The sequence below is a fragment of the Micropterus salmoides genome, unplaced genomic scaffold, assembly GCF_014851395.1.
Source record: "Micropterus salmoides isolate LMB-PRFRI ecotype aquatic unplaced genomic scaffold, ASM1485139v1 Ms_hic_scaffold_10, whole genome shotgun sequence".
NCBI lineage: Eukaryota > Metazoa > Chordata > Actinopteri > Centrarchiformes > Centrarchidae > Micropterus > Micropterus salmoides.
In genome coordinates, this window is record NW_024040041.1 from 6,350,347 (window position 1) to 6,375,370 (window position 25,024).

At 40.4% G+C, this 25,024-nt stretch overlaps 1 protein-coding gene and 1 long non-coding RNA gene across 3 annotated transcripts in view; one reads left to right on the forward strand and one right to left on the reverse strand.

The window, feature by feature from the left end:
* LOC119882423 (thyroid hormone receptor alpha) overlaps nucleotides 1–25,024 on the forward strand; it is a 106,727-nt gene that overhangs the window by 19,586 nt on the left and 62,117 nt on the right. For both annotated transcript variants that reach the window (XM_038692460.1, XM_038692450.1), the window contains exon 3: nucleotides 19,239–20,375. The gene's annotated coding sequence lies outside the window, so the exon portion shown is untranslated. The remainder of the gene's footprint in view (nucleotides 1–19,238; nucleotides 20,376–25,024) is intronic.
* LOC119882459 lies at nucleotides 1,077–9,530 on the reverse strand. Its single transcript, XR_005440513.1, has 3 exons — nucleotides 9,314–9,530; nucleotides 7,834–7,933; nucleotides 1,077–1,186 (listed from the first exon to the last, which is right to left on the reverse strand). It is a non-coding gene; the product is annotated as an uncharacterized LOC119882459 (long non-coding RNA).

The window sequence follows — 25,024 nt, forward strand, 5'->3', positions numbered from 1 at the left end:
AGGTCTGCCTGGAGGGTAGCTAGTGTTTGGAAGGGAGAGGAGAGGTGTGTGCTGCAACTCAGTGTTTTTCCACCGGTGTTTTTGAGGGCGTTTCAGAGTAGCTGCTTGGCGAGCGTTATATGAAGCGCGTATTGATTTCATAGCAAACCCTGCCACACACTTTAGCTTTTTACAAAACATTCAGCCAGCTCTGGTCGGGCAAAGAAACTAACTTGGCCCATAGCCTGCTGCATTCCTAAAGACCTGTGGCTGTTCGTCAGTGACCATCAAGAACAGTGAACTTAACTGCCAGTTATGTTTCAAATTGCAATTCAGTGGCACTAAGGATGAACGAATGCTTTGGCATGTAGTACACTGGAGTAAGAGCCTGAAAGTAGTGTCCCAATTTCTACTTATTGAGTCAAGAATGAATTCTGAATCAAATTGTGACACCAAAAATTTGATTAAAATTCTCACTCCTACTAATATCACTTTGAAGATGTATCCCACTTTTCATCATTATTTGTTGTGCCAGGTGGTGGTATTTGTAATGAAAATAACCAACAAAGAAGATGAAGTATATCTGACATCCCGTCATCTGTCCATACTGAGGAAAAACTGAGCCAGCAGAGAGACACTTACCTGCCAGCGATCTGAGTTATCGCAAAGGAAGTTTGGTTCTCCATATAGCCTGCTGAACTGTCATTAATGCACAAGTTGTTCCACTCAGTGACACCACTATGGCATGAACAATACTTAAGTGGACACGACTTGGAGCAGCTGTTGACTGATTGACTAAACCGCTCTATTCACATGTTCCTTGCACCGTAAGTACTATTCATTTTAGAGATTTAGAGGTGTTTGAGTTAACTTGATCAACTGGGTTTTCAGTGAAATCTCTTAAGTGAGCTCTTGCTAGAATTTTTTGTTGGACTGTGGAAAAAAAGAACTGAACTCAAAGTATGAAGAGTATTTTGTTTATTGTCGGTTGGTTTATTAATTGTTTGTGGACCATGCTCTGCTTTGTTTAAAATGTTTGCTGGTAATACATTTCGTTGATAGGAACCAAAATTGTGGCCAATTGTGCCTCTCTGAAGAGGCAGGTCAACATCTGTCTCGAATGCATTTCACACTCCCAAGTAGGATTGGGCCTTTCAATCCATCGCAGATGCTTCTTGGATGCTTTTTTTTTGTATAGCATTCCGATCTGCAAAGAAGCATGAAGTGGAAAATCAGAAGCAATTAAACACCTGTTTTCTCAGGTCCCAATGCAGCACAGTCCTGACAGACTGTCATATCAAATTACTGGAAAAACATCACATAAGTAGGCACTTAATACTGCAAGTGCAGATAGTGGAGCAGACCCTATCTCTCCAGATCCAGAAGTAGGAAGGAAATGACCTCATCAAATGCCATTTGGTCAGTACTTTCATTCAAAGTGTCTCATAGTACTACAAGAACATAATAGTATAAGAGGCTGAAACAGCTGACTGGAATTCACTGCTCTCCATGGCTCTGAATCAATAGTACACTATTTATTCACTAAAATGCCATTGTCAGAATACCTTTTGTTTGTTTGTTTGTTTCTGCTTTTTGATCTGCAGATATAGAGATCTTGAATGTTTATATTATAATATCACTAAATTATCTCTACTATTTCTCTGTATGGCAAAGATACCAGACATTCATAAATAAATGTAATGCACTTCTGTCTTCTGTCCTCCTTTAGATTATTAATCCTCAACAGCAATTCTTGTGGTTTTAGGCATTTCTCTGATTCCTGTGATCCTGATCCATTCTCTTTGTAGCTTATAAAATTGGGAACAGCAGCCACATGCCATAACAGAGCAACACATCTGGCTCCCATATAAATGATTTACAGTCCAAAGAGACTCGAACAGTGAAAATGAAAGGTTGTAGCTCACTGTTGCTGTTTCTGAAATTGAGAGAACTGCCTTTTAATATGCCTGTCTCACTAGCATTCTGCTGGGCTGCCCCATTAAAGTTGATAATTCTAACTGGTGGTCAGGGAAGCTAATCTCTGGTTATCAGTCAAAGCATCAGTTTTTCTGTCCTCTTCCTTTTCCTGATTTAGAAGATTAGCGCACTGAAACCATCATCAGTGTCTGGCTTACATTTTCATCTATCTCTCTTTAAGACTTGTTGGGAAATAGGCTTCATAATTCATCAACATTAAAAGCCATTTGAGGTTGATATTTTAGACGGGAGGGTTCGAGCATCTACTGGACATAAGGTTCAACAACATCACTTGGTGCTCCACTCCACTAACATTCGCTAGTCTCTGGGTGGTGGGGTACAAAGTATCCACAAAATACTTTGTTTGTTCAAAGCAAATTAATAGTTCTCAAATCCAAAAGGAACTTTTATTGATATAGAAGGTTTCATGAAACTCAGGATGTCTTAAGCAGCAAGATTTATTGAAGCCCGGCTGGAGAGACTGGCAAAAGTAGTACAGAGTGAGAACACAGTGTAGTACCAAACTAAATCTGAAGAATACATCCTGGCAGAGAGTATTTAGCCTTCCATAAGGTTATTCTTTACCCACATTTACATGTGTGAAGATTGTATTGAAAAGTGGTTCAAAACAAGACACTGTGATTACCTAAGTTAACCTAAGTCACTATGAGTGTCATCCCAGTCACATGCAACACTTTCTAAAGAGAGAACGTCTGTCTGTATGAAACAAAACACAGATAATCTTGACCATAATAGTTAAAATAAAATAAAAAGTGGGGGAATTGTGGACATGTCCATGTACAACAGTCTTTTCAAAATTGTTCTTTGTATTGTATATTCTCCCCACAACATTGTCCTTTTACTTTTTAGGGCCTTCGGTGGAAATGTGCAGTTTGTAACCCGCCGTTGGTAAAGTTGATTCTCTTTGTATGCTTGTACGGTGTACAGTTTTACTTTGCTTTCCTTTCGATAGACCCCCCCCACATACACACACACACACACCTCCCTGCGGCCAGTTTGGGGAAGCAAGGATGCCGTGGTCAACTGTGACAAAGGCAGCTGATAGGTCTAGTGGGGTAAGGACAGCTCAATCCTTTTTAGTACAGTTTTTTACAATTGGAATTCATGACAACAGCTCTAGAGCGGCATGGTTGTCCGGTGGTCCGGTGGATAGCGCTGTAGCCTCACAGCAAGAAGCGGGTTCAAGCGGTTTACAATGGACGGACAGCGCTGTTTGTTTCAATTAGAATAACCGTTGCTAGTCATTACAGGAGGCAGCTTAACGAATAGAGAGCGCGAATCGAGAGCCAACAAATGGTAATGTGAGCCATGTTTCTGACCAAGATGTCATGATGAGGCTGCTTATTTCCAAAAGGCTGGTTCTGATGTGGGAGCAGTCTTTGAACGGAGATGAAATGCGATCTGTTTATTGAACAGAGTCCAGAGACACAGCATAAGTCAATATGAGTGGATCCATTAATCCATAATTGGTCAAGCATAAGAAGGCCCACACCTCTGCTTTAGGGTGTGGAGGGGGCATTGCAGACGGTAGCATAACATTGTTTTATGCAAAGCCCCTAATGAACTCAAAGGGAAGCAACAGTTGTGATTTAGGAAAGGTGTAAAGTGGTCAAATGAAATGTGAATGTGCTCTCATGCATGCAGAACAAACATAATGGGATGTGTGTGTTCGTGTTTATGTTATCAGGTAGCCTGCACAGTGTGTCTCAAAGTAAAAAAAATGGTGAGAATGACTAGGAACAAATGCTAGTGTGTCAGATAACACCAGAGCTGGCACCCTTTTAGATTTGAACATCATCCAAAGTGGTTGCTGCAAAAGTCATTTAAATGTGTTGACTTTTGTTGCTGTTCCATCACCATTTATAGGTAAAATGGATTTATGATTAAATAGTTTACTAGAGCACAACATTGTTTACAAGAGTGCAAAGTTCTTTATAGATAGCCTCTTCATTTTGCACCAACTGAATGCATTTTACTTGGGGAGCATGCCCCCGGACCCCCCTGAGAAGGTCCGAGGTCCACCCACCACAGTCTGATATCATCCCAGGACACTGAACCCTGACCTTATTCAGGCCTCAGATGCTCACAGCCAAATTAAAGAAACTACACAGTGTTTTTTTTTTGTTTGTTTGTTTTACACGCTTGTCAAACACAAACATGGTATGGGAAAATAAAATAAATGTTGCACTTTCCCGTCATTGTTCTATTTGTGACAGCATCTGTGAAAGAAATGCTCGTCTTAAGCAGCAAGATTTAGTTTGACTTATTGTTTTGGAAAGTCACAGGCTGTCACCTTTGGCTTACTTTAGCTCAGCAAATGATCCTAATGTGACCCGGGGAATCCCTGTGTGATATAACCCTAAAGGAGGAAAATTCCTTCACGCTGTTATGTTATTGATTTTTTTTCCACTGCTCGGGGCCAATACACTGATGAAAATAGAACAGACAGATGCATGCTATGTTTAAATCTCGAGCGCAATGATTGGGTTAGGGGAAAGCTTTTGGCCTCCTTTGACTGAAACCCTGTTAGCTGTGACTTAGGGCATTTTCAGTGGAGTAACTGGGCCACAATATGATCCGAACCGTGGGTTTTGTTATCCGTTGCACCCCTAGAACAAGCAATGATTTAAATGTAAACCATAAGTGGTAATGACTCTGAATGTGTCGGAACATCTAGCAAGGAGAAGATTTTGTTCATTTATTTCATAACACGGGGATATAACTTTTAACATCACAAGAAAAAATATAACGTTACATAAAAATTAACTTGCTACAAACTTGCTCCTCTCCCACTAGATGTCTCTGCTGAACCTGCCGTGTCTTCCTATCCTCCCGGATAAAGCGCTGTTGGGTAGGTTTGGATAATCTGGCATGAGGCCCAGATAATATGGGTGGACCACGAGACAAGCAAACCCCATCTGAGCGTCCCCCAAAACCACCACCACCCTTGTTGTCCTAATTCTTTTGTCTACATGTCCCTGTGTTGTTGATGCTGCGTGAAGACTGCTGACTGCTGACCGCAGGATGACCTTATGAGGTTGCTGGTCTAAGGTGACTTTGCCTTGGCGTATGATGCCCCAATTTGAGGTTGTTTTTTTTCACTCCGATGAATTTGCAGTGAGAATGGAGCCATTGTGTTTTGTGGTAACTCACAGTGTTTGGTAGTGATGTCCTGAGATGATCCACAGGATTAGTGCCAATTAAGACGTTTTAATGGCTCAGTATCAGCGGAATGAATCCCAATTAATTTGGGCTCCACTAATGCTATTCAGCTATTCTGGCTAAATGTACACCAGCTGGCTGCTAAGGTTCTCTGTCTGCAGAGTCAGCTGATAATCCTCTGTTGGGTCATCACTATGACCGACACCTTTCTCATTATACAATGTTTAATCCATTGTTCATAAAAAAATATAAATTCCTGCAGCTGTAAGCAAGACGGTCCAACTGCAGACCTCCACTGGGGGGTCGCCTCCGCTACAGACCTCTGTCAGGACGGCTCCACTGTCAGGCCGATCAGTACAGGAAATAACCATAAATAAACTGTTTTTTACGTCCCCCACAAGACGTAACATGATGTATTCTTGGTTTATTCGCTACTCTACACATCGTGACGGTCGGGTGATTGGTAAGCATTGTCCAAAACATTGAGTAAAGTCTGAATGCATGGGTCTTGGTGTTCACTGTCAAAAGAGCTATCGCTGTCAATATTGTACATCTAAATCACACAAATTACAGAATGTTGCATGTGTACAAGTTCGGTTATTTGTCGTTCTACATAGGTAACGTTGGGCTATGCCAACGGTGGCTAGCGTTAGCTCCTGAATTAGTATGGTAGGATAGGCTTTTTTTCTTTGGATAACGTAAGCTACTCAAAATGTATGAGGCTGCAGTGTGTTGGGCTTTATTAAACGTTTTTTTGTAAAGCATGTAGCAAGGGCATAGGTCGCCATTTGTCTTAAAATGTTGACTATGACGCTCAGGTTAGTTATTTGTCCAAAAGAAGATCAAATAAAGATCTACATATATCGTTTAGACCGTTCGGTGTAGACTTTTCTGGCTCTATAAATTCATCTTAGTTGAACTGAAGTTTATGTAGCGTTACTATGACGGTGTTTCCCAACCCTCTCCTGGAGAAAGTTACCCCATGTCCTGCATGATTTAATCTCTCCCTGCTTCAACACAGCTGATTGAAGCAGCTTCAGGATTCATAACAAGTTGAAAGTTTGAATCAGCTGTTTTGGAGCAGTGAGAGATCTAATACACACGGTTATAGAAACAGTTTACGTTATCCACAGAAAAAAAGGACTCTTCCCATAGATCTTCGGGGGCTCGCCACAGCCACCGTTGGCATATCCTAATTTGCGTGATTTAGATTTACAAATATTGATAGTGATGGAACATGCTGAGACCTATGCATTCAGACTTTTTTTAATGTTTTGCATAATGCAAATCAGTCACTGCAGCCCACCCCTTTTCTAACCGTGTAAGTAGAGTAAAAGTATTATTACAGTAGGCTACTAACTTTTGTCTCTCCATTATTTTTAAAAAGTGGATGTTTACAAAATGATCGATACAGGTATACATGTTGTATTGCATGTGTGTTCATTTTTACAGATGTTATAGTTTGATAGTCCACAAGCTGTAGTCCATGTGGTCCAGCAGGGTTCTAGTTACGGTCCATAAGGAGGGTCTGAGCTCTTATGGAAGCAGTAAAATTATGCATCTGTGGGGGTCACTAATTAATTTACCAACAACCATTATTTTTAATCAAATATGTATTTTCATTGAAATTATTATTTACATTGATAAGATAAACAGGCTAAAATAAGCAAGTTTTCCAAATGAACTATGCTGCGCACTGATTAATAATAATGATTAATAATAATGATTAATATGATATCCTAAAGGGCGGATTTGCTGTCTCTCCTTGAGTAGTTTATTTCAGGCGTTTTAAACTTAAACTGTGTGTGTGTGTGTGTGTGTTTTTGAGAAGACTGGAAGACGTTACACTCTTTATCAACAACATTATGTTTTTAAAAAAAGATACTGTTACTAGTTGAATGTAGGGTTGCAGCTAACAGTGATTTTAGTAGTCGAAGCTTCTATAGATTACTTCATTGATTCATCGTTTAAGAAGTACCTTTGCTTGGCGGCAGCGTGGTCACACCCCCCCCCCCCCCCCCCCCCCCATGATAAACAGATAGCAAACATCAGACAAACAACATCAACAGACCAATAACCAGACAAACATCAAAACAAACATCACCCGAGTGCTATACCAGTAATACTAAGGTGCAGCTCCCCGACACTGCCGTTAACTCATGACTGACGTTACAACCCAAACTCACGGCCCAACCTATAGAACAACAAACGCACGTGTGCACATTTACAGCTGAGGACTGCGGCTTACTTTGGCGAGCCTTCAACTCAACAATCAATCATGATTTCAGTTAAGCCGACCTGACAGTGGAGGTCTGCAGTTGGACCCCTCTCGTTTTAAGATCTCATAAACCAATTATTTGAAATACTTAAGAATTTAACTGTGAGATTCCAACTACTGTTCATTATCACGTTGCTTGGGTCCAGGGTGCGATTTGCGGGGGGATGCGTTGGACGTCCCCCTTTCTAGTCTATATATCCCTGCCTCTGCTGAATAATTTTTATCCCTGCTGAGGATATCCCCTCAGAGTAATCAATACTACTTCAATAGTGATGCAACTTATCAAAAAACTCACGGTTAAGAACAATCTGTAGTTCTGTTAAATTCATTTTAAAATGCTCTATTTTGGCTCTGATCCAGCTGCCTCTCTCTGTCTGTAGGTAATCACCATTCTGGAGTCTGTGGACACTACTTACCTTTGGTTTTTGTCTTTCAAAGCTGGTTGATTTGTGTCCACTGGCTGTTTGTTGGGCACTTTTGGGTCACGCCTTGTCTCCGTGTTGTCTTTCTTGGTGGCTGCAAAAGAAGTCAGCAATATTGCCACTTTTTGGCCCTCAGTCACACTGTAGATTTGCTTATCTAACTGACACACAAACAAAACTAACATTGGCTTTCTTTTGTCAAGGAAGACATGGAGATGAGCATATTGCTAGTTATTGTCCAACATGGTAGTTTGTTATGGATTACCGCTAATCACTACTTTCCTAATGTTCTGTGACAAGCCTTGTATATGTGTGTGTTTGTGTGGGCATTACGCATGTGATATGTTTGACATATGTCCTTCTTGCATGTACCACAGGCCATGGTAACCCATATGCAAATTTAAACTAGGCCTGCACGATATGAGGAAAATCTACGATGTGTGTTACCAATGTTCAATATGGCGATGACGATATGACTTGCAAAACACAGATATTGAAGTGCTCATTAGTTATACAGTTCCTGTCAGCCTGGTTGTCTTTAAATTCAGAGCAGGATTAGAATTTTATATTTAAAATGAAAATACTATTTATCGGTCAGCACTAAATGTAACCCATATGTTCTTTTTGGGTTAAGGATCCTGTTGTTCAAGTTCCAATATAATTCTACAAATTAAAGTTCAATATGTCTAAATATTCAATTATATACATATGTAACACCTTGTTGACACCAGTAGAGCTGATCAAACGAGACCTAAGGTGTACCTTACTATCACACCGGGCTACTATATTAAAAGTGTGTTAAACAGGATCCTGGGTTTCTAAGCTGTTGATGGTGAGCTGGCTAAATATTCCCTGTTTACTAATATTCGTTAGAGTGACTTCAGGTAGGAGAAGTAAGTATAGACAACAAATAAACAATGTTTGTAAGAACAGACCTTAAGAACTGTACTGAAGTTCACCAGAATAAAGTATTTATAGTCAAATTATAAGTCAAATATGGACAACAACAATATTTATAGTATTATTTTTACTTTCCTTCCTAGTAGCAAGGGTTTCCTATAAAACACCAGATTTTTGTATCAAACCCAAACCACTAAAGTTTTAAGTTCAAAGTTTAAACCTTACAATGAACACTTAATAAATCAACAAATAGCCAAAAGATGCTTTATCAAACCACTCTTCAAAATAACACTTCCCTGTTTTGTTTCTCTTAGGATGGAATAAAAAAAATATTAAACCGTGTGTGTGAACTTAATTAAAATAAATGTAACCTGTACAGATATCAATACCAAAAGGTACCCCTTCAGTATAATAAAGTCCCAAGTACAGCAATCTGTACTATCACATTTCCAACTTAAAGAAATGTTCAAATTATTACCACGGCTTGGATTTGTAAACGTTGGGGCCCATACAGTAAATCCTTCAACTCCCTGGTAGTACAGTTCAATGTTCAGAAAAGTCTCCTCTTACTCACGCGGCTCCGTCCCTCCGACAGTTCAAAAGAATCCACAGGCTGGTAGACGATGCAGCAGAATGGCGAGGCGCAGCAGTAGATGTCCGTGCAGCGTTGCAATTCCCGTGGGCGGGGTCCCTCCTCACAGCGATGCTACTCAGCAGGCTAGCTGCTAGCAGTTAATGTTGTCTCTGAACCAGGAGGATAAACTTAGTGGTGCAGTGATGATAAATCAGAAGTGCCATGCTGCTGACAGTGCCTCTGCTCAAGAGTTTGATGAGGGATTAGCCTGCGACAGCTAGCTAATCAGTGTATTGCACTGAATTAATGACAGCTGTGCTATCAGTGCTATCACTGTGGTGTTTGAGTACATTTTAATTAATAAGTAATGAGACTAATGACTGTGACTGTTCCTGTTTGCCTTCAGTTCACTTTTTCAGAATGATAATAGAAACTGCAAATAGCATGTCTACATACTGGAATACCATATAATCTGCGTTCGAACACAAGATGATCTCAACAGATGTCCATTTTTTAAACTCTAAATAAATGCAATCCCATGCAGTCGATGTTTTCATGGTAAACGTTCAGTCTGCTACAGGTTAAGGGCTCTGCAGTGTGAGACAGTTTGCAGTCGGGTTAGTCGGTATCGATTAATTAATCCTTTCTTTAAGGAACATTACTGTGTTTGCCCTTCCTCAGCCTGATAGTGTTGCAGAACTGCTCTCCTGCATTTCACTGCATATGTTAGCACAGTGGTTCCCAAACTGGAGTTCTCCATCCATCTCCATCCCTTTATATTTATTACTTCATTTTCTTATTTTTATATTTAATTTTTACCCATCAATTTCTGTTTTTCCTAATTTGTAGTGCTTCTCAGTGTAGTCAGTAAGCTCGGTACCAAGGATAAAAAAATCTATACACAAACAGGAAGTGTTTGGGCACCATTATGTTTGCATGTCAAAAAAAGCATCCATGCAGCTTGAATACCTTCCAGTGAAAATTTGCGTGCTGCACAGTGGGGAAAAAAAGCAAATGCTGGCTGGAGTGGAATTGAAAGTGTTATGGCTCAGCCAACCTAATGATTCCGTGAAGACCACTGCCACACTATACCAGATACATTACTTCATTTGACTAACTTAGATTGCTTTCTTTTTTAAAGCGCTTCAATCAATTTTTATCCAAAATATTAGATGTGAGTGTTGATGTGGTAAGAGATTCTAATATTTATGTGTTTCACAAAGAACAAACGATAATATCTAGAAGCTAAAATAGTTCTGCAAACCTTAATTGGTGTTAAAGTAATCAGCTTTCAGCTCTCCTTTTTCTCCACCTTTGTTTTTAGAACTTCTCTCCCCTCATCTTTGTCTCTGCTGTGGTCCTTTCTTCCATCTCTCATTGTATCATCTCCCAATCCCTTAAGTCTTCTTTCCTCGTTCCTCCTTCATCACTCTTTAACCACATCCTCTTTGCCTCGGAAAGCTGGGTAGGATTTGTGTGTGTGTAGATATGGAAGTGTGTGTGTATATATTGCACAAACGGGGGAGTTGTTGAGGCGTTGGGTGCCTGAAAGGCAGAGAGTGGTACTTTTTACCTTTTTGGCAGATTGCACAGGGTTCAGTTTTGATGACTTTCATATGGTTGCTATGCAACCATAGGAAGACGTTTCCATCTTATCCATATCCTTAGCTTTATGCCTTCGCTCCACTCCTCCGTGCTCTTCCTCCTAATCTTCTCCACTGTCCCTCTCCTTCTCATTATTCATTCCTTCTCTGCTTTCTCTTGCTTTATGTGTCCCTCTTATCTCTCACCATGCGTTTTTTCCCCTCCAAATTATCTGTTCATACTTTGGCTCCTGTGCCTCTCCTCCCCTCTCACATAGAGGAGTCTCTGTCCTGGTCTGCTGCTGGCAACGCGTACAGCATCCAAGGTCACCCATACTGTGCTGTCAGTGTGACAAGTGGGCTGGGGTGTGTGAGTGTGTGTGTGTGTGAGTGTGTGTGTGTGAGTGTGTTTGTGTGACAGGACAATTCTGCACAGTATACAATATCTCTTTCCTCACCCAAGCAAAAGTAATGTGTGTAATGTGTTGTTTGAACAGAAGTGAATGTCTTTTATGAATTTTTCTATACATCAGTGCTGATGTGTTTGTTTCCATGTGGTTTACCTCCTACTGTACTGTGGGTGGTCGTGTGGTCTTCTTGTATAGCTGCCCCCTGAGGTTCTTTAGGCAGTGATATAGGAGGTTGTGTGCAGTGCTGTCTGTCTGCAGTCACTACACCCAGCGAATATTGACTCTTGTCTGTGAAACAGTATATGGAGTATGAGGAGAGATGTGTCATTGTAGAGGAAGGTAATTATTGGGATTAAAGCTGCCACTTTATCAATAATGACTGTTTAGTTTGTGTGTAAATACGTCTGCATGAAGGCCTTTTTTTGTGTTTCTGTTGAGCCCTGAGGACACTCTATTTTTCCAGTCAGTAAAATAAATCCAGACCCGTAATTTGTATATCGATATGTTGCATGCTGTAGCTGTCTGTCTTTTCTGGCACTCTAATACTGCACTAATTGCAGTACTTGAGGGGTTTTCACATGCTAACACGCAGTTGACTTGAATAGCTGTCTAACTAAAGTGGTGCTGAAGGTTTTAATCAAACGATTGGCAGGTGACCAGAAACACAACTTCAAATGAATGCTAATTGTGCTCTGTGTCCACTGGATGTGTAAATAGACAACTGTTTGCTAATGTGTTAGCCTTAACATTGTTAGATTGTGATAATTTGTTGCTGTTGTGTTTTCAGTTTGTGGTGCTGCCCCCAAGTATCAAAAGAACTTTGAGGGTTTAATTTCATATTTGTGGTATTTGTAGTATTCCATTTTTCACATATAAAATACATTTCTGTATTTTTCTCTGTGTTAGGTGGAGCCGCCTGCTTCATGCAGTCTCCTGTTGTGGAAGCAGTGGAGCGTGTAAAACAAAGTGATAAAAGCCATACACACAAAAAAAAACACCAATAAAAATGTCCAGTTAAGCAGCACACTTTGCCCAAAGCAAATAGCACAGCATCCCACTCACTTATTGAACGTCACACTCAATAAGATATCCAGTGATTTCCACATTTCATTCATTGCAATACTAAAAGCAGTAGTACAATTGTAAATCAGGTCAGGCTGTCCTTGATCTCCTCATTGTGTACCATAGATCCTTCCTTTGAGTGAAATTACTATAAATTCCAGCTAGATGTTTTTCTCAATTGACAGAATAGCTCGTTTTGAACTCATACATTTAACTATAGAATCTGTACAGTGGCCTCTAAATGTAAATTTATTTATTATTTATTTTTGGAGGTCTTCACAATAGACTCAAGCTAGATTAGTATTTGTGATTTATTTTTTCCTACATTGTGAGGACCTGTATGTCTTTTCTCGTTACTTGTCAGGGTTTTCTCCCCCCCAAGATCTACCTTTTTGACTAGAAGGATGTGACAGACTGTGTTTGGTAGGCATTTTCAGACACTTGCAAGACAGCAATGACCCCTACTCCTTTCATCTTAGAACTATTCTAGACAGCATCTAGCGTTCCCTTTTTATAGAATTCAAATATTGTCAGTCTACCAATTGATTAAAAAAAACTATATACCCTGCTGCGCTCAGGCTGCAGTTTTCTACAGTGGTTCACTGAAAGAGATGATCAAAAGGAGGCAGATGTGTTCAGTTCATTTTAATGAGGAGCAGAGAAAGGATAAGACTACAGATATTAGAAGAAGACTGCATGAAAAAAATGTAATTTTACTCACCATCAGCAACATGCAGCCTTAATAGCCCACTTACTTTCCATTTTCCATCCAGGATGGCAGGGTTTTTCACAGAAATGAAGGTGACTGCATCTTTAAAGTCTGCTACTTCATTATGTTGGTGGGAAATGGTATTGGTAAGTGCTGCATCCATTTTCCTGGGGCACTGGGTTCATTCAGCTCATCTTTTCAAGCCCTGTATAGGCCCTAATGCTCTGATACTCTATTATGATAGGATTTATTGACTTTATAGAGGTCTGAAGATTATTTAAAATGTTTTAACATCAGTGATTAATGACAGTGGGTTTTCTGTGATGCCTTCCTTTGGAAGCTATTAATTTGTGTCAAAATGAGTAAAGTTATTTTATTGAGATAACATTATCAAGAACTACATGTTACAGTTTTACATCAGTTTCTAATGCGCACGCAAAAAAGGTTAAACCTTGTTCGTCAAGAATAATCACTTGGTGCAGCCGTTTCTGCTCATGTTTTCTTAGTATTTGTAGTTTCGTTGCAAAAAACTTGTGTGGTGTAATGTATCCATCTGTTATCTGAGCTTGCCTGTTACCCTGTCAGGGTTTTTAGAGACAAAAGATTTAAAAGGTATCTCCTCTTCTCCCGTTAAGTTGATAGTGAACCTGTGAGCAGGATAGGCTTTGTCATGTTTTCTGGTCTTTGGTTTTGACTGATAAATACCTTCCAACTTTTTCTTTTTGTGCTTTTATCGGTTATTCTATATTTTACTTTTCCGTTATTTTACTTTCTCGTAATCTGCTAATTGTTTTTTGGAAGGCTATGTAATTTGGTAGCCTACTAAGTTTATGGAAAAAATAAGTTCCAAGGCTGTTAATTAAGTTAGCTTGCTGATTGATTTTAAAAGCAGTTGCTGATTTTCAGTGTTTTTTGAAAGAACTGCTCCATTTAAACCCAAGAAAATAAATCATTAATTTATTATTGGAAACGTCATGCTTCAGATATGTTAAATTGTCACAGTGGAGCTTCAAAGTGTGGAATACATTTTCAATTATCTTCACATATTATGCACTTATATTTTTGAAGAAAATGTGTTTTGAACTTTGCACTAGTATGGAAGAAGTTCTCAGTCACACAGACACAAACACACACACAAACACACACACAAACTTGGCTGAGTACCCACTGTTGGCCTTGCCGAGTTTGTGTAGGCGTGCTGGTGGGTGTTTTCTAGGCTCCGAGACTCATCCACATCAAAAATCGTAGGAGAAAAGAGTCATGAAAAGAAATAGCCTTAGATATGAGTACTGTGTGACCTCTGCTGCCAAATATTGAGACAGGACCACAGCCAAGAGTGCTCACTTCAAACGCAAACACACACACACACACACACGTGCATGCATGCTGTTCCAGGTCAGTGTGCCAGTCTCTTGGTAGTAAAAGTCAGCAGATTCAGAGACAAAGAAAACAATGAAAGTTTATTTATGCCTGGAGGATAGCTTCCCTTTCTGGTGCCCTGCCTCCCCTCTGAGGTCAAAGTTCAAGATCAGATACAGAACAACTGCAGTCAGTCTACTCACTTAATGTGAATCCAAAAATCTTGAGGATTCGTGCAAAAATATCTCTGCTGTTTATTGCCGTTGTTCGGCTGGTTGTGTGGTTGTCAGAACGATGATCTTCGGGCTCAGATGCTTTATGTGTTTGCAGACTACTGTGGGACACTGCGGCAAGAAAAGACACAACACTGTTTCTACGGTTTCTACAGAGAGTACTCTGCTGAAACAAGTATCTAGTACAGATACTATACTTAATTATACTTACTTCTAATTAACAGTAAATGTAGGAACGCAACGAAAGCCCCTTTCAAGCCACATGCGAAGTGCCGCGACCTCAGCTTTGCCTCGTTTCCAGCAACTTTACTTGCGTTTTATTTTATTTTGTTTTGTTAAAAGTTATCAGTCCGTTAAGTTACACTAGTTTAATTGAAGAACGACCAAGTTCTTTTCTTTTTTAAGCTTGATTCGTCGAGTGAGGCCAGGAATCGGGCAGCTAGCGTGGGGCCCGTGAAACAGGCCAAGGCACTGACTAATTTAAGATAATTGAGCAATTGTTAACTAACTGATCACTAGTGAATAATTGTCTAATTATTAGCCATACTCAGGGAGTCCCGAGACCCTGGGCGGACAGTATATCGGGTGGTGCTCCTAGTTTGGAGGCATGAATTAATATTCCCGGAAATTTTAATTTTCATGACTGTATTAAAATCATATGTAAGCTTTAGACCTGCTACAATTGTGATCAAAAACTCTGCTCTGAAACTGTTCTGCAAAAGGTTTTCTAATTAATATAGCATCTTCTGATCAACCCATATCAATTTCAGGCTTAAATTATCAATATCTGGTTTAAGCCCCTCCCATTCCAAGTACAGATACGGATATTGATCATTTAGTTGTTTGAACAGATACAGATAATGGTGTACTCAGTCGTCCATAATTGTTACTGTATATGAAACAGGAATAAGGAAAAAATCAACACTGTGTTCCTTACGCTGTCTGGTCCCAAGTGCATTAATTCCTACAGAAGATATAAATCTTTAAAAGTATGTCACATATATATATATATAGTTTCATTTATATTTCGTAATCTTTTTTTCTCTTTTCTCTATCTCTGTTTGCAACAGGCAAAGGTCGTTCAATCTGGCGATAAATGATCTTTTTTTTCCCACGTTCACACCCAATTTGGCAGGCAAGCAGCCATTACCTCGAGATTGTTTTGCATTCTGACACTCACATTGTATTTCTGCTAAATTACTGTTAACTGCCTGTACTGTACATCTGTCACTGTAGCTGGTGGAGAGAGAGAAGTTTTTTTCTCTCCTGGTTACAGAATGATGAATATTGTACAAAATGGTTCTTCCCACTCATGCCCACCCTCTCTTCTGCCATGTTCCTTCAGAAGATTAATCCTGATGTCTCTCTCATTTGGCGTTTCTCTTGCCAGTTAATTAGCCCCTCTGCTGAGGTTTCATTTGTTTGCCTGGGAGGCTCATGTGTGTTAAGAAGAAGAGACTAGTAGTGAGGTACCTTTTGTTGTTGTTGTGTGTGCGAACCTTGACTTATCACAATTCAATTACCAAGGTGACATACTGTACAGATGATATGCAGCTCTTGCCTTGATGCTCTTAGTTGAGATATTAAGTGTATATATTAAGTGGCTGTTAACATTTCTCTCTGGGAAGTCAATCAAACGACCACAAAGAGATTTGAGATGAAAAACAACTACAGAGTATTTAGCAGAAAAACACAGAGATAAATGTTATCTGGTATTACGTTTTAAGACACGGACATGGTGGAAATTTTACATTACGGAGCGACAGTAAACGCACCAGTCCAGATGTCACTCCACTTTGGTTTTTCTGTCTAGCACAAGAGCCGACAGAGCGTGTTGGCTGCCGTAACTTCTACTGCGCGCTTGGAAAGGGAGGGGTGAGCAGTGACTGATGGTGCATTCATGTGAACTCGGAATAATCTGAATCTTTTTTTCCTCCTTAAATATTTATTGCAAAAAGAGAAACAAAGTGAACATGGGAAATAAAGAAGTATGCAGAACTTTGGTTCATGCAAATGTACGTGTTGCATATACATATTTTGCAAACAGTCAATATAGAGTGAACTAGATGTCTGGGTGTTGTTTATACGCTCTGATAATGCTAATCCAACACATCTTTGTAGCAGCGTCCATGTTGATTCCACATTCCGAATTAAGAGCACATGAACACACACTGTAGTCGGAAGAAGGACTTCATAACTCGTGAAATGTTACCATCCAAGGAGCATGCGAATGCACCGTGAGCTGCAGGTTGCAATTTGTGACCCTTACCACTAGATGCCACTAAAATTTACACACTGAACCTTTAAAGTCTTTGAATCACAAAGATTTGCAGAGCCCCCCATCTATCTGTAAAGTTTGGATTTGCATCACAGTTTCATTGAATATGTGAGTGTTTTAGTGTGCGAGTGTGGGACTTTTAATGTATCAACAAGTGGTACTAACAGCATTAAGAGAGCTTGAGTCTCAGCCATGCAAGTAGACTTTATTCAGATCAAGACACATGACTTTCACGGTTGCTTACAGTACAGTGGAGCCTCCAGCTATGTGCGTGCATGTGTGTATATCATGCATGAATATTGCATAGATGGATTAAGATTAACACTGTGTGTGTGTGGGTCTGTACATTGTGTGCATTTAAATGTGGGTTGCCAGCAACAGATTTTCCACCCTGTAGCTGCTTTGCATACAGAACAGGTACTGCAGCGTCTGGTATTGCAGAATGAACTCTATGCATTTGTTTTTGATTTCCTTCTATCACCACTACAGAGCTGCTGTGACATGCAGAAACACACTGTGGCTCCTGTGCTTGAACCACTTTCTTGTGCAGCATGTCTAGAATGTCTTTGTAAATGCCATATAAGAAATCGGTATGCGCGTTCTTGCAACCACTGTTTAAGAGAAATCACAACAAGAACGCCTGCACACCCTTTTGATCCCAGTCTGATCTTCAGGTCAAAATGTTCAATAATGGATACCACACCCATATAAAAAGTATGTGAACCCTTTGGAATTACCTGGATTTCTGATCTGATCTTTATCTAAGTCACAACAATAGACGAACACAGTCTGCTTAAACTAACGCCAAACAAACAATAAATATTTTATGTTTTTATTGAACACACCATGGAAACATTAACAGTGCAGGGTGGAAAAAGTATACTAACCCCTAGGCTACTGACTTCTCTAAGCTAATTGGAGTCAAGAGTCAGCAAACCTGAAGTCCAATCAATGAGACATTGGTTGGTTAGAGCTGCCCTGCACGATAAAAAAAACAAAAGAGCTGTAAGAAGACCTAAGATTAAGAATTGTTGACTTGCATGAAGCTGGAAAGGGTTACAAAAGTATCTCTAAAAGTCCTGATGTTCATCAGTCCACAGTAAGACAAACTGTCTATAAATGGAGAAAGTCCAGCACTGTTGCTGCTCTTCCTGGGAGTGGCATGGGGATGTCATGCGGCGTTTGTAAGAAAGACAAAAATCAAGGTTCACTTTTTAACTACATCTTTTAATAATTGTGCAATTTCTTGCATCAGAATCAGAAGGAGCTTTAGTGCCAGTGTAGTGTAGTGTTTTGATGAGGTGCTACACTTCGACAAACATACAGTTGACATAAATAAATGTAGAAATATATAAATATGGAATGGAACGTTGCAGATACCTGTGCATTATTCTGGGTCTGTGACGTGCAGAAGTAAGAGAATATTGTGTACATATAAATATATAAACTGACAACATAAAAATATACAACACTTCTATACATCACTTCTCTTATCAGGCGTAGCTCATCAGAAATGATGTTGATGCCGTTTATGGTGTATCGCTGTAGCCGCAGGACTGTGTCAGTGAGCACCCCACCACTTCCAGGCATGCCATGCCATCCTCCGACACAATCCCACACACGCTGGCCGCCCCAATTATGGCAGCGATTTTGTTGTCCAGTGGTGTGAGCTCAGGTGTACTCACCAGTTGCAGCCATGCTCTGGCACGGACTGGACTGTTCTGTCCCACTGACACTGTTGACAGCTGCAGCAGCACGTTGCCACTGGCATGGTTTCTTATTATTTGTGCTGCTGTGGCCACAAAATAACATTGTTTTCTGGGCCTCCACCTCCCCTACAAGAGTTTCTATTTTGGTGTCTGAATAGTTACGTTTCTTGGTTTTCTTCTCCCCTGTTGCCATGATTCACCATAAGGAAAGGACAATCGCATGGCAGGCTCATTAATATACGGATCAGCATTCATGAGGTGCTTTGCATTGACTATGATTAAAAATGGGCATGTGCAGCCTTGATGACAACTTTCTCTGTTGTTTTTTTTAAACTTCCATCTATCTGGGTCTGTTCACAATTAATAGCAAAACCAGAAGGGCTAAGGACTTGCTTTAAATTCTTGAAAACAAAAGTCTGGAGAACTTGTGGAGTCCTGAAGCCACCAAACTCAGCCCCAATACTCGTCTGTCCATAAAAATCACAAATAAAATCACTGACAAGGGACATCCTTGTTGAGGTCCAGTAATAATGCAGTGTTGTGGTCATATTCTAATCTGTCTTCGTGTTTTGTCTTCCATAGGTGGAGCCCCCGAAGAAACCTACCTGTACGTGTTAAGACGAATGAGCCAAGCATCGACCTTTTCAGATGGACACTGGGAGACGGCAGTATTCTGTTTCAAAGACACAAGATTGAAGAATACACTCAAGACTGATGCAACACCGTTTTACCTCCCGTCCTCCTCTCCTCTTCCACTGATTCAATCAGAGAAAAACTCTTCTGCATTCTACCTCCCAGAGAAATAGCAAACAGCAATTTAATATCTGTTATCAGCAACATTTCTTCATTTACCTCAGGGATTTTCTCCCACTGCCTACCTCTTCCACCGAATCAGCCAACCCAGTGATGTAAAGCAAAAACACACCTCTGACCCCTCACTGCTGTTACCATGACAACCTGTATTGCCTCTCAAGTTTTCCTCACTGCAGCCGAAACAACCAGCAATGACCTTGGACCTCTTACCACCTGTCAGTTCAGACCTGCACACTGCCTAAATTGTACTCGTCCACACTTGTAGCCTGGACCTCTGGCTAGTTATAACTGGAAGCAAAAGGGTCACAGTTGCCATGCAGTCAGCTACACACACACAATAGACTTCACCCTTCGATACAATATACCTGGCAGGCAACTATATACCTCAGCAGGTACGGATTCTAGATAGGCACCCAGTCAGCAGGACACTTTTCAGCTACAGCACTAAGCCTGGTGCTTCATTCTACCTAGCAGACAACTCACTTAAGCATCTTCCATTTGCCTTAGAGTCAAGAAGATAGCAACTGTAGCCAGGGAGGCCTCAAGAGAAGCAGAGAGAGAGATTTCACTTCACTTAATTTCCTTCTCAGCAAAGTCTCATCATACACGAGCCTCACGATCTAAGCAGTAGCATAAATCGGCAATTGCCCAGGAGGCCTTCAAAGATCACAGAAGAGACACTGAAGTTTCTCCTGCCATGAGCTTCCTCTTCACCCCATGAAGCCTCCATAGAAGTGAAGCTACCCACGGAGCAAGCCACAAAGAATAACGAACTTCATGGCAGATTTAACTCGGAGCATTATAAACCTTGGGAAGTGAGAAGAGTAATCACAGAGTAGATCCATATTGTGTGACAGCAAAGAGAAAAGGAAGGGGAGCATTAGGAGTAAAAAGAAGACCGCAGCGGTGAGTTCCGTTTTCTTATTTTCTTGTTTATCAGCATGCTTCCTTCACATTTTACTTTTCTCTAAGAGGAGGCCAGGGTGTAAAGAATATACCAGTAATATAGTGGGATTGAATAAGGTCCACATTTTTTACTTTCTTGTTTTCAACTCATGCTATTGAATACCAATGGAAAAAAGAAAAATACTTTGGTTTTCACATTTTTCATTTCTAATCTTTTCCTTTCTTTGTATCACTAACTGACATTTAAATGGCATTTCTGGCTTATTAGATGATCCAGAGTGGAGACAGACAGGAGATTAAGAGAGATGGAAAGAGCGCTTTGCAGTAAAGGTCATTCACTGAATTTGAACTCTCCTTCAATAACATACATCTTGGCAAAGAAATCTCACCAGAACAAACTTGGCTTGAACGACAAGTCTCTGGGAAGTTTGTAGCTTGAAGCACCCCTAACTGAGTATGTTATGTAAACTCATCAGTCAATTTTCTTGATTTTCATGCTTCAGTTGGTGTATGTCAGTTGTACGCTTGGTTTGGCCTGGTGACTGTGTTGAACCAGTCCTGAGGATTTTATCTTGAGAAAAACACAGTATGACTTCTGTCAATCCACAGAGATGTGAAAACGCTTTCAGCCACCCAAAAGGATTTCAAATTAGTGTAGTTTGTGATTTTGAATTTCATACATTTTAAAGTAGATATTTAGCCAAGCTCAAAGGATGGCAATGTTGGTGAGGCTTTTGGTCTGTTGCTAAAAACATTTTTCATGGTTCCCAGACGATTTAGCATAATGACTTTGTAGATCCTTTTTCCTCTTGCACCGCCATGAGGTTGTTTTTTTAATACATTAAAATATCTCAACAGCTATTGCTTTGGATGGAGTGCCATTGCGTACAGACATTCATGGTCCTCAGGGGATGAATTTTAAAAACTTTGATCCCCTAACCTTTCATCTAGCGCAAGTCAAAATTTCTGTTTGGTTCATGGCAAGATACTTGCAAAACCAATGACATTCCCATCAGCCTCAGCAATACTTTGTTCAGTGCAAAATTCATTCAGTGTGTTAACATTGTCCTTGTGAATGTGTTAGCATTAGCATTCATCTCAAAGCACTCGGGTGCTTAAATATAGCTGAGCTGCTAGCATGGCTTTAGACTCCTAGTCTTGTTAAACTATAATTTCTACTGGTTCATGAATATTCTGTATTTTTTGTGTGATTCAGCAGTAGAATTCAGTCAAATCCTATAATTGTGTATATAAATATTATATATGTGCTGGCCTGGTTTGTATCACTATCTCGTTTTCTCAGTTGCTGTTGTCATCAAATTCTTACAACTGCCTTCATGTTGCTGCAATGGAATAATCATGTGAAAGAAACTTTGAGTATTCTGCTGCCCATCACTTAGGGTATCCCTTTCCAATTGGACTGGATAAACCTGCATCATGTACCAAAACAAGACAGTTTCTCTTGCATAAGGAGAGGTGGACAGCGTAAGGGTTAAAAAAAGAAGGAACATGGTCCAGATTTCCATCTTTTCATTATGATCTACTTTACATGTGAAAAAGCTTTAGTCATAAGACGATTGTTGAGATCCCTGCATGGAACTATTATCCAGCACTGCTGCTGCATGTTAACTCTGTACTTTGAAACGCAATGATATAATCCAGGACCTTGGTAATGTGGCCACAGTGTGATCTTTGGTTGACCAAAGTAGGGAAACGAGGGAGAAGAAAAGTAGTGGATAAAGAGTAATGGAGAGATTACAAAGACAGATGGCTTAGAGATGGGAGGTAGAGAATGGGAAAAGAGACAGAATGATGTGGGAGGGAGAACAGAAAGAGACAAAGATGGATGTAACTCCACCAACAGGACTTACCTCAGACACCCTCTGTGCTTTCCTTCCACCCCTCCCTCAGTCATTCACAGGGATTCACACATGTAATACCCTCCATCATTGAAAGTCTCCTCACATCATAGTTCCATACCTTGTTCCCAGCCCTCTGCTTCGTGTTGCTATGGCAGCACACACCCTTCCCCAGCCACCTGTGTCTAAGATCTCAGATACGCAGCGATCTAAGGAACGCAGAGCCTACGTAGGCCAATCAAATTGCCGGCTTATTTGTGTGCCATTATGCGCACAAGTATGCGTGTGTGTGTGTGTGTGTGCGTGTGTGTGTAGGGCAGTGAACTACTTGGACCAATCACACGGCTTGGTGAAGTTTGTGTGTGTGTATGTATTCACATATATATATTAAGTGGCTCAGTGTTTCTGCTGCAGCATTAAAGAAAGTCTCTCGATGATGTCCCATTATCTCCTGTGTGTTTGTGTGCGTGGGTAAATGAAACGGGAGAATTGAATGAGTCATGATAGGGCTCTCTGAGACATTGCGGCAGTCATGCTGAGTGTGTGTGTGTGTGTGTGTTCATGCCACTGAGTGCCTCCTGGGTTCAGTGCTTTGTAATTGCCTCAGCAATATTACCATAACATCGTCCTTACTGGCTGCTGCGTCGCTTGCCAGTTAGGATCTTTTCAATAGAAAACAACGCAACTGATTTTGTCATGGACGCTTATCTGGTCACATTCAGTTAGGACACTGTGTAAGGTGTCATCACATTTGATAGCTGTCAAACTCAACCTCCTGGTTTATATCTGTAACTTCCTCCCGTACCCTCAGAGTACTGCAGCTTATTGTTTGGTAGTTGTACCGATGTCTGTCTTTTTCTTTTCCTTGGGTTGTACTTTCATAATGAAGCTAATTTACCTATTTAATTGTTATTTCTTGTATTTATTTTGAATCTTTTTAATTAGCACTCCCTTGCTTGTTTCTCCCTCCTCTGTCTTACTTTTTAACCAGAACACCCCCATTAAAACATGCATGATTACAGCACTTTGCTGTAATATAGGTCACCCTCATAAAAAAGGCAGTGTTTTGCTCTGTGGTTCTCTCCAGAATTAAAGGCAAGTTTTTTCTGCACTGCCTCACTTGATCATTGGAGCATTACAAACAACAGCTGTGTTTGTTAACATCTGTCTCAGTGTTCCAGTGTGCTTCTGCTTTAAAGCCTTAAACCTAATGCAAAAAAGATATCCATGTCATGTCCCTATCATGGCATCCACACTACGAGGGTAAGTATGCTCTCTGTAAGCCGATTTCAGTCTGTCAGTTATATAACATGCCATGGTGATTTTAATTTATTAAATTTATTGCTATTTTGTTATCATTGCTATCAAATGTTTACTGGCCAGCAGCCCAATGAAAGCCCCATGCCCTGTTATCTATGTGTTGGTTTTGAGCAGTAGGTACGGCTTAAGCTTGACATTTGATGAATGACGGAGATGCTGCTGTCACTCAGTGGCGCAAGTTCGCAGGGCAAAGTTCACAAAAGCTGAAGTCGACGCGGCGCATACAAGTGGATTCACTTCGCCTCCTCAAGCGGATCCTCTTATCGCAGCAATTCCATTTTATCCAATCATTTCCCAACTGCACTAGAGAAAAAGAAAAACAACAGGACCCTCAGTCTGCACAACGGGGTCCAGAACATTGTGAACACTTTTCTGTTCACAGTGAGAGTAATCCCAGTGCAGGATGTGCATGAAAGCTCCACAAAAGCTTTGACTGAGAGGAGCCAATCAATACTGTTGCTATAGGACTAATGTGTGACAGGCATGTCTCTAGTAGTCTTTTAATAATCCCAGTGTGGGATGTTAGCAGCACAAAATGTAGGATAAGCCTGTAAAAACATATAACACAAGAAAATGATAAATGGATGTTGCTGAGAAGCATTTAGTATTCTGCTGCTCGGTGCACCTCAGGGTGGATGCCAGTCCTTAATCACAGCTGGGTTTACATCTTTTTTTTTCTCAAAACATCTGACATATTCTGGGATATGAGATGAGAAGAAATGTTTTTTTTAAGCTGTGAGAGTGATAGAATTTACTTAAAAATTTTTTTTTGAAAGATGTCGTATTAGAGAAATATTTCATAGTGTTGGATGCAGGTCTGACTGGACCCACTTCAGTTGGATATCTGACTGAATGGAATGGAGTTCCCACGCTACTTTCAGTGTATTCAGATACTGTAATTACCGCTCTATATTGTTAGTGGCCTGATCTGCTATTCCTCTGATGGATTCAGTTTGCCTACCAATGCGGTGGGATTGACAGGAAAGGATCCTGCACCTTATTCAGTTTTACTGTAAATGTTTCTCTTTAATCATCAGCATCACTGTTTGCTGCTCACTCTCCTCCAGCTGTATGAACAACTGGATTAAGATACTGCTGTTGTTAATGCAACATTTCCCACTGCCGCTTATTCACATTAAAAGGCTTTTATTCTTTTCCAGTCGCAGAAAGCGCATTCAATTTGTAACCCAAGGTTGATGCTGACAGCAATCATTCATCAAAAATGTGTCTACAAAACAAGAAAAGGGTCATTTTCAAAATTTTTTGACAGTGGATCAGTTTTAACTATCGCATGGACAAATAGTCAGGAACACCCACAGTGAGCTGTTAGATGAAGAGCGGTAGGCAACAGGCTGCACACCTCCAACTCATCAGCAAGGTAACCAATTTTTTTTTTACTGTGCACTCCTGGAAATCTACTCGTTCAGTGTGCAGCAAGAAATCACACGGTGCTTTATTATGGCATGGAGG